Source organism: Capsicum annuum, chromosome 6 (assembly GCF_002878395.1).
Source record: "Capsicum annuum cultivar UCD-10X-F1 chromosome 6, UCD10Xv1.1, whole genome shotgun sequence".
Lineage (NCBI taxonomy): Eukaryota > Viridiplantae > Streptophyta > Magnoliopsida > Solanales > Solanaceae > Capsicum > Capsicum annuum.
This window is the reverse complement of record NC_061116.1, coordinates 183673079-183682868: the sequence shown is the minus strand read 5'-3', so window position 1 is coordinate 183682868 and position 9790 is coordinate 183673079. Positions and strand designations below refer to the sequence as shown.

The following is a 9790-nucleotide window of genomic DNA, read 5'->3' as shown; positions in this document are numbered from 1 at the left end:
TTTTTTTGAACATGAAAAGGAAAGAAACCAACATGTCATGGCAGCAAACAAGGTTTGCAAATGAATTCTATACCAAGTCTCCCCCCAAGACACGAGTAAGATTTCTACACACGGCCATGTAGATTGCCCGGAAAAAAGTATTCATCACCACAGCCCATTTTCAGGTGATTTGTGAAGATTCCATCACTTGTTATCCTCACTGATAACTAAATGCAGATTTTATCTAGAAAAAGTATTTTCAACCATGTAAAGACACTGTAACTGGTCAATCAAATACACAACACAACCTTCTGATCTGGAGTCAGACACACTACCATTACACCATGGACGAGCCAAGAAAGAATTTGAGACTCGGGTATACTGAGGAAAATAAAATGAGAGAATGAAGACATTATCATGGCTGTAAATTCTATCGATATTGTAAGAAAAGCTGCAAGAACAGGAGTAATTGCATCTCGACTCCTTTGTACATACATTCAAGATTACTCGTCTATAACAAAGACTGCGAAATTAGGTAGACAAAGATAACACAAATCCCATGTTGGGGGCACGATCCCTGAGACAAGAACTTCTATGGCTTTCGGTGCAACTCTAACTACAACATTGATATCCTCATTCATTACTCCAATTGGTCACACCAGTTTTTTTTTCTCCTCATCCCTGTACTGCAAGCCTAGTCACCTATTAAACATTAAAAAAGTTACTTTTCTCTACAATAATTATTGATTCAACATACCCAATCTACAGCTATGTAATCACAATAACAATACCAAAAGGTCTACAAATTCACAAATAAACTTTTAACTTACCCAAATAAAGATAACGATAACTCACTTACAATTTTTAAAATCAAAAATCAACAAAATACAAAAAATAAATTAGGGAGAAACAAAAATTGTACCTTCGTCTCTATAACCTCAAGAATTTTGAACTCGATCCCTTCGTCCTTCGACCTTATAGAATTCTGTTCCTACAGATTTTCAAATTGATTAAAGAAATTGCACATGCAATCTAAAAAATTACATATATACCCAAAAGAGTTTTGACCACATACCTTGGAGCACAAACTTTGAGAACCCTATTTGAGAAAAAAATAAAAATTTCTAGCAAAGAGATATCTTGTTCCTGCAAAATATTTGAGCTAATAAAATTGCATGTGAAAATAAAAAATGCATATACACCCACAAATCAATTTGAGAAATAACTTTAAAAACCCCATTTTATTAGAGAGGAAATTTTTAGGCATTTCAGCTAACAAATTAAGCTAACCCATTTAGAAAATTTGAGACTTGAGCAAAGTTTTAGCCAACAAACCTAACAAATTTCAGCTAACCCATTTAAAAAAAAATTGTTTAATCAATGGGTTTGAGATCTTGCTTAAGAAAAATGATGAAATGGTATGCTTTTCTGAGCAAACATGATGAAGGTTGAGCAAAGCTAGCTTGAGCTTCAGCAGAGAGACGATGAAAGAGAAATGAAATTTTGTTTCTTTTTTAATTGTCTGAAAAGTCCTGAGATACATACTAGAAGTTTCCAATTATTAAAAATTTTAAAAATAAAATAAATTAGTTTTAGTGCCGACGTCTTTGCCACATAATTAATTTAGAGGTGACATTTTATTAGTCGTCACTATAAAAATGGAGCCAAAATTTTATTATTAGCAGGAACTGAAATTTTTAGTATAGTGACAACTATTAGAGGCAGAAAAAATTATTTGATGCTAAAAGATGATGTATTGCAGCGCTAATAAATGTCGTCACTAAATAATATATTTCTGCAATAACAAATTGACTCGCCACTAATTTTCGCCACTAAAAAATAGATTTCTTATAGTGTCTGATGATTTTTTTTCATATTTATTATTGATATTATTGTAAGACCCTGTAAAATTCCCTTGTAGTCTAAGCCTTTAGAGCATGTCAAGTGAAGCCTTTTTTCTTCTCTAAAAGATTTAGGAATGACCTCCAAAGTTATTGGTGTTTAAACCATATGGAATTTTCCTAAATTTTACTTTTATCATGTGGAAAATTGAATCAACTTTCCAACGATACCAATTTCGTCCAAATCTGGTATCGGAGTGAGAAGTTATGGTCGTTTTACTGAGAGCTGTCAGAACCACCCAAGTGCGATGGGCAGGTTGACAGACCGTCGAGCTTGCAATGGACCGTCGATCGAGCCGTCGCAACCAAGGAAATAAACCCATCCACTGTCCAAGTGCAACGGTCAGGCCGACGGACCGTCGCCCAAGCCGTCGCAACTAAGGCAGTGAGCCCCTCTTCTGGCCCAAGTGCGATGGCCAGGACAACGAACAGTCAATCTAGTGATGGACCGTTGCTAAGACCATTGCAACGAGGCAGTGTGGCCTTTTTCTGATCAACGTGCGACGGACGATCCGACGGGCCGTCAGACTAGTGACAGACCATCACTCCGACCATCGCAGATCTCGTTCAGTATTTTAAAGTCGTTTTAAAATGGGCTTTATGGTCTTTTTTCACCCATTTTAACACCTAGATATGTCAAAATGAAGCATAGAACTTTAGAATCATCCAAAGCATCAAGAACTAGGGTTTTCTCTCAAGATTAACCCTCAAAAGCAAATCCAAATCTTTCTCCAAGAACCTTAAGATTCCACCATAGTTTCTACAAATTAAGTAAAGATTCAAGGTTCTCAAATCAAAAGCTTCAAGAACCATCACTCAAGAGTAAGAAAAAGATCCTCAAGCAAACTTGTTCATCTACAAGTCATAATCTAAGGTATCTGGGGTTTGAAAAAGGACACTCCTTTCGTCATTGTGCCCAAAAGTTGTTTTAATTACAAAGATATATGGTTTTACATGTTTTCTTATGAAATTGAAGTATGGGTTTATACCCTATGTTATTATTTCTTCAGATTATGATAGTTTTAGTGTTTTAGAAATTGAAGTACATGAGTATGTTGAGATTATAATGCAATTGCTGAAAATTTCCAGATTTCTATATGATTTATGAATCTTTATGATATCGAGTATGAATTTTGATATGTCTTAATGTGAGATTGATATATTGGTCATTAAGCCTTATTTGAGATTGTAATATTAAGAACTTTTGTGCTATAAGCACCCATGGTTTGAGTATTTTGAGATTATTGAAAAAGTTTTGACCTTGACGGTCATAGTAGCTTTGAAATCCACTATTCTAAATGAGATTACAAATTTTATAGTTGGGTTCTTTATGAACCATGAGATTATTTTAAAGTGGATTTCCATGAGATGAGTGTAGCTAACTAAAGGGAGTAGTATTTAGCACCGAGTTGGGTAAGTTACTACAATTTCATATCCCAAAACTACGTGCCATCGTAGGATTGAGATTTATGGGCCCAAGGCCGAGATAGTGATCACTGAGTTGAGGCTATACTCCCTGGAAAGAGTATGACGCCTCTCCCCAACGTGAGGTTTCTTCCTTATGAGGATAAGACGTTGGACTCCATGTAGCTCGCATGGTGTATGTTGGTTAACAAAACCTCCCTAATAGCAAGATTTTTCAGAGTAGTTTCTTGAAGTAAAATTTTCCCAGGAAGAAAGTAGTTTTTCCTATTAGTAAGAGTAAGTAATTAGTTTCTAAAGTAAAGTATGTTCCTTGAGATGAGATTTATACTATGTGTTTCATTATTTATAATTTACGAGATATGCATTTTGAGATTATTCGAGCTATGTGAGTCAGTTATATTAGCAGGCATGATTTCTATAAAGATTGATGATATTATTATTTTAAGTATCACATACACCCCCATATACTCAGTAAATCCTCAAAGTATTGATCCACATATACGTTTGTCTGCTACATTGTCTAATAATGTAGGTTCAGGTGCTCAGTCTCAGCAGCGTTAGTGATCTTCAAGTACCTTGATCTACGCCTCCATAGTTGGTGAGTCCTCATGGTTTGAGGACCTTTTTTGCCTGATTTCATTCTTTATAGTAGTTGGGTTATTTCATTTCAGTTGAGTATGAGCCAGTTGGGGATTTGTCCCAATGGCTCTCTAGTTCTTGAGTAGTAGAGGCTTTGTCAGACTAGACTATTAGTGGTGTTTTTGACTTTTCAGCATGTTGTTATTCAGACAGTATGCTTTTGTTATTTCAGTTGAGATATGTTATGACTGTGCCATTATTTTGCTTTATCCATTTAAAAGTAAGTGTCAGAAGTAGTAATAGGCTCAAAGGGTTAGCTTAGGGCTACTTGTAACCTTAAGCACCGTGTGACATCTCAGAATGAGCTTTTGGGACGTTACAAACTTACTATCAGGGCCTAAGGTTTAAAGAGACCTAGGTAGTCTGACAAGCCGCGTTAAGTAAAGTCTTGATCATCGGTGTGTAGCACGCCACATCTATAAGCAAGAGGCTATAAAATATTTTAGGAAAAAGTTCTCTTTCATTCAGAATCTATCGTGCTTACAGTTGTTTCTCTCAGTTATTAATTCATGCTCTCTTATTTCAAAAAATGCCTCCTCGAAGAGCTAATGCCTGTAGGAATGATAACGAGCAACCTCAGCCTGTTGATCCCTTGAATGAAACTGTCTCATGCTGAGTTTCGGCGGCCTTTTAGGCGTTAGCCTAAGCAGTCATTGCAAATCTCCAGGCCAATAACCAGGCTGCAATTTTGTATCAGAAAGAAGGTGACTTAGCTGTTGCTAGGATTCGTGATTTCATGCGGATGAATCCGCCAGAGTTCTATGGGTCTAAGGCTGGTGAGGACCCACAGTTATATCTTAAAGAGGTGAGGAAGATCACCCAAGTCATGCATATTTTTGAGAAAAAGAGTGTAGAGCTGGCATCTTATCGTCTGAAAGACATTGCTTATGACTGGGTTGTTGCATGGAGGAAGAATAGAGGGGAAGATATTGCCTCTATTACTTGGTAGATGTTGCAGGATGCGTTCTTAGATAAGTTCTTCTCGTTAGAGATGAGGGAAGCGAAGATAGAGGAGTTTATGAATTTGAGACAGGGCTCCATGACTGTTAAGGAGTACTGCCTCAAGTTCAACTAGTTAGCCAAGTATGCTCCTGACGTGGTAGCTAACACCCGATCTAGTATGAGTAAGTTCGTGACCAGTGTGTTTGGTTTGGTGCTAAAAGAGTGTAGGATTGTTATGCTAAATAGGGATATAGATTTGTCCAGGCTGATGATGCACGCTCAATAGATTGAGGAAGATAAGCTAAGGGAAAAAGATAGAGTAATAGAAAATAAGAGGGCTAGATTGGAGCAGTTTGAGCATGGCCAGACTAGAACCCATGGAAGGAACTGACCCTAGTTTCAGGATCGTTCATCTATGCCAGCGCCTTCATCAGCTAGTGCTCCCGCGCTTAGAAATAGGCAGGAGCAGGGGAATAGGCCTTCTATGTCTAGGTCCCAGAATAGTGTAAGTAACAAACCTTATTATCCTCCATGTACTAAGTGTGGTAGGGACCATCCCGGTGAGTTCTTAGCAGATCAGAGGGGTTGTTTTGGTTGTGGCAAGATAGGCCATAGACTTATAGAGTGCCCGCATGCTAGGTAGGGGACCAGAGATGTTCGACCTCAGACTCAGACTACCAGTGCACCAGCTCTTTTAGCCCGTTCAGCCCCTCCTTAGGGCGCTTCATCCAGTACGGCTGGCGATTAGTGCCAGAATAGATTCTATGCTTTACTATCCCGTCAAGAACAAGAGGATTCTCCCAATGTTGTTACTGGTATGCTCCGTGTCTTTCACTTTGATGTTTATGTGTTGTTGGACCCTGGGTCAAGTTTCTCTTATGTGACCCTATTAGTTGCTGTGAATTTTGAAATGAGTCCCACAAATATTCTCGAGCCTTTCCTGGTTTCTACTCTAGTAAGTGAATCAGTTGTTGCTAAGCACGTGTATGAAAAGTGTCCTGTCACTGTCCTTCATAGAGTCATATTTGCTAATTTGATAGAGTAGGAGATGGTGGATTTTGATATAATTCTGGGTATGGATTAGCTTCACTCTTGCTATGCATCTATAAACTGTCGTACCTGTGTGGTTAAGTTTCAGTTTCCTGATGAGCCAGTCTTCAAGTGGTCTGAAAGTTCAGTATCTCCCAAAATACACTTTATATCCTATCTCAAAGCTAGAAAGTTGATATCCAAAGGTTGTATCTACCATTTAGTTAGAGTTAAGGACACTAAGTCTGAGATTTTGACCATTCAGTCAGTCAGTATAGTTAATGAGTTTCCTGATGTTTTTCCGGAAGATCTCCCAGGGGTACCTCCTGATAGAAAGATAGAATTTGGGATTGACCTTCTTCCCGATACACAGCCTACTTCTATTCCTCCATACAGTATGGCACCTGCAGAGCTTAAGGAGTTGAAAGAGAAACTCAAAGATCTTCTAGACAAAGGTTTCATAAGGCCAGTGTTTCTTCTTGGGGCGCACCCATCCTATTCGTGCGGAAGAAAGATGGTTCTTTGTGTATGTGCATTGACTATTGTCAGCTTAATAAGGTTACAGTCAAGAATAAGTACCCTCTTTCAAGAATTGATGACCTGTTTGATCAATTGCAAGGTGTAAGTTATTTCTCTAAGATAGACCTTAGATCCAGCTATCATCAGCTTAAAGTGAGGGAATATGATATTTCAAAGACAGCCTTCCAAACCCGCTATGATCACTTTAAATTTCTAGTCATGTCTTTCGAGCTAACCAATGCTCCAGTAGCTTCATAGACCTCATGAATCAAGTGTTCAGACAGTATCTTGATATGTTTGTTATAGTGTTCATAGATGATATCCTTGTGTACTCCCATACTGAGAATGACCACGCGGATCATCTTAGAATTGTCTTATAAACTCTTAGATATCATCAGTTATTCGCCAAATTCAGCAAGTACGAATTTTGGATAAGGTCAGTAGCCTTTCTCGGTCATATTATTTCAGCCGAAGGCATTAGAGTTAATCCCCAAAAGACAGAAGCTGTAAGAAATTGGCCTAGACCTATCTCTCCGTCAGATATTAGAAGTTTCTTGGGTCTAGCTGGCTACTACCGCCGTTTTGTTGGAGGTTTCTCTTCTATTGCGTTCCCCATGACCCGGTTGACCCAAAAGAAATTTAAGTTCCTTTGGTCAGATTCCTGTGAGAAAAGTTTTCAAAAGTTGAAGACTCGACTCACCTCAGCCCCTGTGTTGACTTTTCCTGATTGTATGGATGATTTTGTGGTGTATTGTGATGCCTCTAGAGTTGGTTTGGGATATGTGTTGATACAGAGAGGTAAGGTTATAGCCTATGCCTCTAGACAATTGAAGCTGCATGAAAAGAATTACCCAACCCATGATCTTAAATTAGATGTTATGGTTTTTGCTTTGAAAATCTGGAGACACTATCTGTATGGTGTTCATGTTGATGTGTTTACAGACCACAAAAGCTTGCAGTATGTATTTTCTCAGAGGAAGTTGAATCTTTGTCAGAGAAAATGGTTAGAGTTGCTAAAAGATTATGATATGAGTGTATTGTATCATCCGGGCAAGGCCAACGTAGTGGCAAACGTCCTTAGTAAAGTGTCTATGGGCAGTGTTGCTCATGTGGAGAAAGATAAGAAGGAGTTAGCTCGGGAAGTTCATCATTTGGCTAGACTGGGTGTTAGGTTGCTTGATTTAGCTGAGGGGAATGTTTCGGTTCAGAATGGTTCTAAATCCTCTTTAGTTTCAGAAGTGAAGGAGAAGCAAGACATGGATGCTAGTTTGGTCAAACTGAAGGAGTCATTTAAGGACCAAAAGGTAGAGGTTTTCTCCCAAGGGGGAGATGGTGTGTTAAGATGTCAGAATAGATTGTGTGTTCCATGTGTTGGTGATTCGAGGCAGAGAATTATGGCTGAGGACATGGTGTGCGGTATTCTATTCATCCCGATGCCACCAAGATGTACCGCGACTTGCGAGAAGTCTATTGGTGGAGTGGCATAAAGAAGGATATAGCAGAGTTTGTGGCGAAGTATGTAACCTGCCAACAGGGTAAGGTAGGGCACCAAAGACCTGGTGGTAAGCTGCAAGAGTTTGGTATCCCCACTTGGAAGTGGGAAGAGGTGAATATGGATTTCGTGGCTGGTCTACCCCTTTCACGTCGTCATTTTATACAGCTGAGGATTATGCTAGGTTGTATATTCGGGAGTTAGTCAGATTGCATGGAGTTTCCTTGTCTATCATCTCGGATAGGGGTACTCAGTTTACTTCTCAGTTTTGGAGAGCTTTTCAGAAGGGTCTTGGTACCCAAGTGCATCTTAGTTCCGCTTTTCACCCGCAGACAGATGGTCAGGCTGAGAGAACCATCCAGACTCTAGAAGATATGTTGTGGGCATGTGCTCTTGATTTCAAGGGTAGTTGGGATGAGGATTTGCCACTGATTGAGTTTACATGTAACAATAGTTATCACTCTAGCATTCAGATGGCACCATTTGAGGTTTTGTGTGGTAGAAGATGTAGATCACCCATAGGTTGGTTTGAGGTGGGTGAGGCTGCTGTGAATGGGCCTGATGCAGTGTTTGAGGCTATGGAGAAAGTTAAGTTTAGAGAAAAGTTGAAGACTGCCCAGAGTCGTCAAAAGTCATATGCCGATGTGAGAGAAGAGAACTTGAGTTTGAGGTGGGTGACTTGGTGTATCTGAAGATTTCACCCATGAATGGGGTGAAAACGTTTGGCAAAAAGGGTAAGCTTAGTCCCCGTTATGTTGGCCCTTATAGAGTTCTGAGTCGTGTTAGGAGAGCAGCTTATGAAGTTGAGTTGCCTGCAGATCTATCAGTTGTTCATCCTGTCTTTCACGTCTCCCTGCTTAAGAAGAGCATTGGTGATTCCGTTGTTGTAGATCCTTTGAAGAGCTCAGATATTCAAACCAGTCTTTCTTACGAAGAGATTCTAGTCGAGATTCTAGACCATCAGATTCGTAGACTATGGAACAAAGAAGTTCCCTTGGTCAAAGTTTTGTGTTAGAATCATTCAGTTGAGGGCGCTACTTGGGTAGCGGAAGCAGATATGTGAGCCAAGTAGCCGCACCTTTTCTCCGTGAGTTCAGATCAAGCTAAAGGTATTATTCTTCCTTAATTCAGTTCCTTTCTAATCAAATTCAGCTACGTATTTAGTTATGTGAAAGCTCTTGCACTTCCCGGAGTAGTAAAAGGTTTCGAAAGATTTAACTCCGGTTTAGCCATTTGATTTAGTTGTGCATCCTTAGTTCCTCGGTATCTTAATCTAACTAGTGACATTCGAGGATGAATGTTTTCAAGGGGAAGATATTGTGATACCCTGTAAAGTTCCCTCGTAGTCTAAGCCTTTAGAGCATGTCAAGTGAAGCCGTTTTAAAATGGGCTTTTTGGTCTTTTTCCACCCATTTTGACACCTAGATATATCAAAACGAAGCATAGAACTTTAGAATCATCCAAAGCATCAAGAACTAGGATTTTCTCTCAAGATTAATCCTTAAAAGCAAATCCAAATCTTTCTCCAAGAACCTTAAGATTCCACCATAGTTTCTACCAATTGAGTTAAGATTCAAGGTTACCAAGTCAAAAGCTTCAAGAACCATCACTCAAGAGTACGAAAAAGAGCCTCAAGCAAGCTTGTTCATCTACAAGTCATAATCTAAGGTATGTGGGGTTTGAACAAGAACACTCTTTTCGTTCTGTGCCCAAAAGTTGTTTTAATTACAAAGATATATGGTTTTACATATTTTCTTATGAAATTGAAGTATGGGTTTATACCTTATGTTATTATTTCTTGATATTATGATGGTTTCAATGTTTTAGAAATTGAAGTACATGAGTATGTTGAGATTATAATGCA

At 38.8% G+C, this 9790-nt stretch overlaps 1 long non-coding RNA gene across 1 annotated transcript; it reads right to left on the bottom strand.

Annotated features, from left to right (window-relative positions):
• Positions 1–431: 431 nt before the first annotated feature.
• On the bottom strand, positions 432–3197 carry LOC107874871. The gene is made up of 3 exons (XR_001675628.2): positions 1055–3197; positions 902–970; positions 432–681 (listed from the first exon to the last, which is right to left on the bottom strand). It is a non-coding gene; the product is annotated as an uncharacterized LOC107874871 (long non-coding RNA).
• Between the last annotated feature and the right edge of the window lie 6593 nt (positions 3198–9790).